We start from the raw sequence: 7,187 nt of genomic DNA on the forward strand, positions 1-7,187 counted from the left end.
TGCCAGACATGTGGAAAAGCACAGTCTGTTCCCTCCTTGCTGGCTGACTGGGACTACATCTATAAAGTTCAGAGGTGGATGGGGTACCTTCCTCTTAAAAATGAACAGTGTTACTTTCCATCACAGAAACGTGATGTGCCTGTAATGATGGATTCACCCCCCTCTGCTGTCACTAAAAAAAAGAGCTGTATTCACACCAGGGACAAAAGATGCTTAGTGGTACCTGTTGAATATTCCAGTTCCTTTGTGTTAAAAAGCAGCCTTAGCATCCAGACTTGCAGAAAGCCTACTTGTGTCCTGAACTTAGGGTCGCTGTGGCATGCAGAAGGATGATCTCATGGCATAAGTTAAGCCTATCTGTCCATGTGTACCATGTAAGTACCAACATTTCACAGTTTGTGAGGGGTATCTGTTTGTTACCATTGATTAATACGAAAGAAATTAAAGTATTTCTGAGTTTGTTGTTAATTTTTCAGGTATAGGGCAAGAAATTGTTTGCTAAGAAGACCTAGGGGGTGATTAGCTTCTTTTACTGTAAAGGAAGCTTTTTGTCTTCCAGTTGAAAAAATCTGATTTTGAAATAAACTGCATAAAAACTCCTAATACAGCAATATTTGATAGAGACTGGAAGTGACAGCAATATTAAAAATTGAAAACACTCTTGGTGCTTGCCAAATGCATTGGCCTTTTAATCAAGTCACTGTGTGAGGAGAGGAAGGCTATTTCCTTATTCATCAGTAAATGTTGCATTCTACCAGCAGTTCCTAGGTTTTGTAAACTGTCTCTGGAAACCTCGATGAACTCGCACGTCACGTTCAATGGTCTGTGAGTGCTGCTGCACTGTAGCAGATCTCCCTCTGAGCTAACAAAGGTCAGCTGAGGTGCTTTAGGAAGAAAGCACTGTCATTCCCTTTGGCTGAAGGAGCTTCTGTGTCATTTCAGCTGTGGTGTAACCCTTGTCTGCTGAGATATGAGTAGACTTTATTAATTTCCACTTGTCCCCCTGACATCAGCCAGAACTGCAAAGGGTAATTACTCAAAGATAGGGTCAACATCTTCTGATGCCAGCAGTTAGCGTTAAGTTTATGACCCAAACTTGATATCTCTGTTTCTTGGATAAAAGGAAGTAAAATGGCAGGTGGTGTCTCTTTAAAACAAAATATTCTGGCAGTCTTTCTGTGGTAAGCAGTTACTGGCTGTGTGTCTCTGAGGGGAAAAGAAAAAATAAATAAAAAAAAAAAAATCTTGATTTCTCAAAAGAACTGGCAGCTACAGCCTTTTCAAGTCAGAGTGGTCATTGACCTCATTATTTCTGCAAAGCCTACTCAGCAAAATAAGAACAGAGAGATACCACCAGTTACTATAAGAAAGACATGAGTATTTCAGGCCACTTCACTTGCTGTAGCCCAGCAAGGTCATCTGTGGTTGCTGCTCAGCCTTACCCAAGCTAAGCCCTGTGGGGGAGATCACTCCCACCTCTCCTGCTCGTGTGTGCCCACTGTGAAGATGAGCAAGGCAATGACAACTTTTCAGGCTCAGTGTTGGGTACAGAACAGGAATGAGAGCACGCCATGCACAATGAAATATCATTCATGAATAGAGATTGTGGCTGTTAGGAAGACAAGGTATGAGTGGAGCAGGAAACAAGAAAACAACACACAACAGAAAGAAAATAACCACATCCTGAGGAAAAAAAGGAAAAGAAGGCGTCTGTTTCTATTTTATAACTAGATGGGCATAACACTGGGCCAGACTGCTTTACAACTGCCAAGTACTTGAAGGCCCCTTTCTGCTGGGATGGCACCTTGTACCTCTACCCTTAGAGAGTATAGGATGGGTAACATCCCAGAACATCAGTGAGTCTCCCTGGGAGGAACCAGGAATGGAGAGAGAGCCTTTAGGCTGTAGTCAGTATGCCACACACTTTGTCATCTTCTCTGAGCCCCACAGAGCTGCTCGGATGGCTGATTATTTGTAGCTCTCTGCTCCCTCACTATATGAGTGCTCCAACATATTTGTACCTCTGATATCAGCCAGAAAACATCCCTGGGAGGAGAGAGAGAGAGGAGCATTTAGTGTTTGTAAACAAGGGAATCCAGCAGCTGTCAAGGAACTGTGCAGGACTCAAGGTGTGCTTGAGCCTCGGGGTTTGCCCTGCTTTTACACTTGCTAATGTGTAACAGCAAGCTCCTGATTTGTAGCCTGTGGCTGCTGTGTTGTCCAGAGCTTTCATGGTCCAGCAGTTGTATCTGCTGCAATTCCAGGAATTTTGGTCTGTGGAGATCTGAAAAGGCAGCAGAAGTATGAGTTACTGGGGAACCCCAGTGTTCACACAGAAAATCAGTGCAAGGCAGCTCTGCTGCACAACCTGCTCTCTGTGTGCTGTTGTGTACATTCTGCACAACCACACACCAGCCAACAGTGCCTCCTTTCTGTTCATGTCCTGGGTCTGCCTCTGCATCGTTACTCTGTGCAAAGCTTTTCCCCACAGCCTCTGCCACAGGGCTTTCACACCTCTGCATTTTGCCCTCTGCAGCAGCTGCTCCGTTTGCCCTTCTCCGATGGCTTTGCACCAGCTATCCTGTACCTCCATATATCCCAGACAGCGGCTTCACACTCTTCAAAGTTTGTTTTGACTGCTTGTTTCTTGCTTGAGGCTTTGTTGTTTTAGCAGAAATAAGGAAGAAGGAGGAATTTTTATTTCTTTCTTCCCAAACTCTGGAGTCTGGAGTGCCCACATACAGGACTAAAGTCTGAGGATTGCTTTGAAGTAGGAAGAAAACTTAAAAAGGGAAGGAATAGGGTGTCTAGCATATTTTTAAAAATTTTATTCCCCTTATTTACTTGGCGATCTGTAATCTTCATTTAATTGGGTGTGCCCAGGGAAAGCCTCCAGGTCTGTGTTTATTCTGATTCTTATTTCAACAGTAGCAGATTATTTTTGTAACTTTGCTGTTTTGTAAACAGTAGATTTGGTCTTTTATCCAGGATTTCCCACTGCTAGTGTCAGCAGAACAGTTTGCTGGACCTTTGCTGTAGAAGAACTTTGCAGGTGATGCCATGGGCTGTAAAACAAGGCAGAAAGAAGAACCTACTGTCACTTAAGGCAGAGTTGCTTAGGAGACTTCGTTGGTTGAGTTTTCTATCTTCTGTCAAACATTAGAGAAAACGTTATATTGAATTTTTATACTCAAAAATGCAGATTATATTTACTAGCATTGAACTCATGCTCAGGGAGAACATAACATAGAGGAAAGAAACTTCAGTCTGCAACAGTCACAAAAAAAAAAATTGTTTTTTTTCTGCTTTTCATTTTTATCCTCTGGGGAGAAAGGTCAGACAGTGCTCCCCCCATCCCTGCTTCCTCTTCCCCTCCCTCTCCCCCAGAGACTGTAAGAATTGTTAATATTAAAGAGCATTTTCCCCATAAAGATCTCTGGAGGATAACAGAAGCAACTTCTTGCTCTTTCTTTCTTCAACAAATACCAGCCAGGCCTTCACAAACAGCCAACCGAAGGAGAGTCAGGAAAAAACAAGTTCTTGAAGGCAGCAGTCGCCAAGGAAAATAATTGGGCAGCGTGAGGGTTTTGGTGACGCAGCTGCACAGCTGCTGAGTTCAATGACTCTCAATTGCCTCCATCTGAAGTTGTGCTCCACTCTTAAAATGATTTTTACCTCCATTTCTATAAATAGCAGGGCAGGATGATTTCCTACTTGCTGCCCCAGAAGCAGCTTGGGAAAAAACAAAACACAACCAAATCCTAACAACAGAACCAATGCACAACAACAAAACAAAAAGCCTTCAAGTGTCTTCTAAGACCCTAAATGTCAAAGGGAGATCACAAAGTTAGAGAGTATAGTGCTATTGCTTTTGATGATGATTTTCTGACATTTGAATTTTGTTGGTCGAGATGATGTGCAGCACTGCAAGAGCGTGGCCAGCTGCTCTGTTCTCCGTCTGTAGGAAGAAGTTCCTCTCAGGGTTGGTGTCATGTAGACTGCTGGTCATTTCATCTGAGCTACCTTAGCATCAAGGGAAAGAAACAGTAGCTTTCCTCTTCTCAGAAAACAGAAGTTCAAAACAAATCCAAAAGGTTGTATCCTAAAAATATTTACTGTAAAACCTCCTTCCTCTGAAGGATAAGCTTCCTCCTTCCTCCTCAGATAACCCAAACTGACATACATGACTGCACTGTACAAATCCCAAGTTAGATGAGATGACTTTCAATGGATATAAATAACCTTATAATTCTAAGACAGATTCAGAATAATGAAGGTTTCACCTTTTATTACTAGCTTAAATTCAATCCTAATTTTGAGAGAAAAAAAAAAAAATCTCAATTCTTTTCCTTGTCCAGCAGAAGTAAGCCATAAAGTTCTGTGACAAAGGGAGAGATGTACTTTCTGAGTGTAGAAATATGTGATAGTTCATTGTATTGTGTAGGTTTATCTACAAGAACAATGGAGTGGGCTTTTCTACTGAAGGTAGCAAAATGCTGGTTCCTGACCTGCTTGGACGTTAAATTCACTGCCTCATGACACAGCCACCTACCTAAAGTTACCTGATCAGTGTTTGAAATGCATTAACCACACTTGCCTTTCCAGTTGTTTTACCACCAAAGCTCTTTCTTTCCTGTCCATAAATCCAGATGAAAGGAACATAGGAAAATACACCTCAACCAGCAGAAATACTTCAAAACCCCTTTTCTATGTACATGAAAATGAGCTTGGAGGTCTGTCATGTTGGTAGTCCTTGTGTTTGGACACCAGTGCTCTGTCTGCCTCTGCATGCCACCCACTGCCAGGTGTGTGTTCCTCTGGAGAACGAGCTAATGCTCACCTTCAGGGCATAAAGATGCCAGTGGTGCCTCTGCAGAAAGACTTCAGCATCTGAAATATGTTACTCCTCTGGGGTTGAATATTCTGACCCATAAATCTGACAGTGAATTTCCCCTATTAGGGAAAAGCAGAGAAATTTTTGCAGCAGGTTAAGGGATTTCTGATGTTTTGAAAAGCTCTGCAGTTTCTCAGTGGTTTGGGATGTCAGATGTTATATCAAGAGGAAAATGAGTGGGCAAAATCTGAGAAAGTGATGAGAGGTGCAATGATGAATTTATACCATTGTTTTGCATGTTTTTTCCCACAAAATGTCTGTACACATCATCGCTGTTTTTGTTTGGTTTATTTTTGAAGTAAATTTTCTGAATGTTCCTGAGTTTTTTAAAAGAAAATATGAGGTCTTGCTGATCAATGTCTTTAGTATTATCAGTATAAGGTTAAGCAACCAAAACCAAAGGCTGAATACGGTATGAAGGAGCTACAATTTTTTTGGGGGGGGTTCAGTTGTTTTGTTTTGGGGTTTTTTTTGTGTGTGTTCTGTTTGTTTGTTTTTTGCTTCACATCTGTAGTATCAGCTGCAGAAAACGGCAAATGAGTAAACTCTGTCAAATTGAAAAAGACCAGCCTCTGAAGGCAGCCTGGCAAACATCTCTGTATCTCCACTGCCTTTTAGAATGAAGCAAGCTTTACTACAGCTTATTTATGCCATATTAACAATTTAATATTTGTGTAGAAATTAAAAATAATAATCTTTACACATTTTGCACTGGTCGACATTACAAAATTTCCTGTAATTGGAACAATATTTGAAAAGCTTTTGAAACTATTTTACTTTGAGACAGTGTAGGTAATTAAATAAAATCAGTATTTTCTTAAGAGGGAGGTGAACCTTGTCTAAGATGGCTTTTTAAATAGGCAGTGTTTTCATAGCACAGCATTTATTTTACTCATTACTGAGGAAATTTCACCCAACAGAGTGAATTGCTAATGCTGACAACCCTAATGGCATGGAGTCAGATTCTGGAATGGAAAACTAAGACATAAAGACTCTGTAAAAGATACCTGAAAGTTATTTTGTCAGCTAACAAAGGCCTGCCGTGGAATTTGGGTAGGTTTCTGTAATTCTGCTGACTGCTGCAGGCTAGGCATACATTTGCCTCTTTATGTAACTGTGAGAGTTTGCAGCAATTGCTATTAATTACAACAGCTGGGCAGAAGTTATATTCCCCAGTTTGCTGATACCCATCTCCATCTGCTTGAGAACATAATTCTGCAGGTGATAAATCAGCATGAAGCATAGTTTTCTTTTCCCCTGGAAACTTACTCCTGTTTACATTTAATTCTAATATGCAAAAAATTTGCTACAGTTATCTTGTTTAGGTCCATAAGGTTTGGGGAGGCAAAGACATGCTTAAGCTTCAGGTGGTCAGTGAGTAGAAAGTTATGCCGCTAAAAATCTTGGATTTTGAACAACTCTTGGCACATTTTCATTTGGCATGTGCAGCGTGGGCTTACAGTCACAGATGTACTCCGTAAAATAAAGCCTCTTTTTTATTTTTAGAGAAAAACAAGAAAGGGGATGTCAAAGAGTGAAAAATGAGCCCCCCACCATCCTGCTTTCATTATTAGCATGCAGGAAAATGATGGAGGAGAGAAAAGCAATGGTAGCCTGATCTCAGCTTGCTCTTCCTGCAGTTCAGAGTGGTTGGGTGATGCAGAATTTTATATAACTGTGTGTGTCTACAGAGACCCATTCCCATGGCATTTCAGGTCCAGATTCTCCAGAAGATGTAGGTGGTATTTTATGAATGCCTTATGGATTACACGATTCGCTGTGTGTGGTACTTTATTTCCTAGAGAGAGGCTGTAAAACAAGATTTATATGTGTGTGACAGCATCTAACACCACAGCACTGGTTTGTGTCCTGATTTTGGGGAGAAAGCATCAGAATGTAAACATCTTTATTGGAGGAAAGACTTCCCTCAGGTTCATCTCGATGCTTCTACTTACAGAGGCACATTTTGAGATTCATTTATCTCCCTATAAACACATCAACAGCTCAGACAGAAAGAAAATGAAATCATTTACATCACAGGGCACATAGAATATCTAGAAGAAGGCAAGAAGAAGGAAAATTTTTAAATTTTTAATGGCAGCTATATATAACTAATTTTAAAAATGTGGATTTTGCTCTATATTAAGCATCTTTAGCTAAAAATCACATCATTTCATTTTGAGAAACTACTTCATGTCCAGCATTTAAATTTATACAAAATAGGAAAGATTTACATGACATTAAGGCTAACTGCTTAGTGATGTGTAGCAGCAGCTCATTCTCACTGATAATT

The sequence above is a fragment of the Parus major genome, chromosome 4 (assembly GCF_001522545.3).
Source record: "Parus major isolate Abel chromosome 4, Parus_major1.1, whole genome shotgun sequence".
Taxonomy (NCBI): Eukaryota; Metazoa; Chordata; class Aves; order Passeriformes; family Paridae; genus Parus; species Parus major.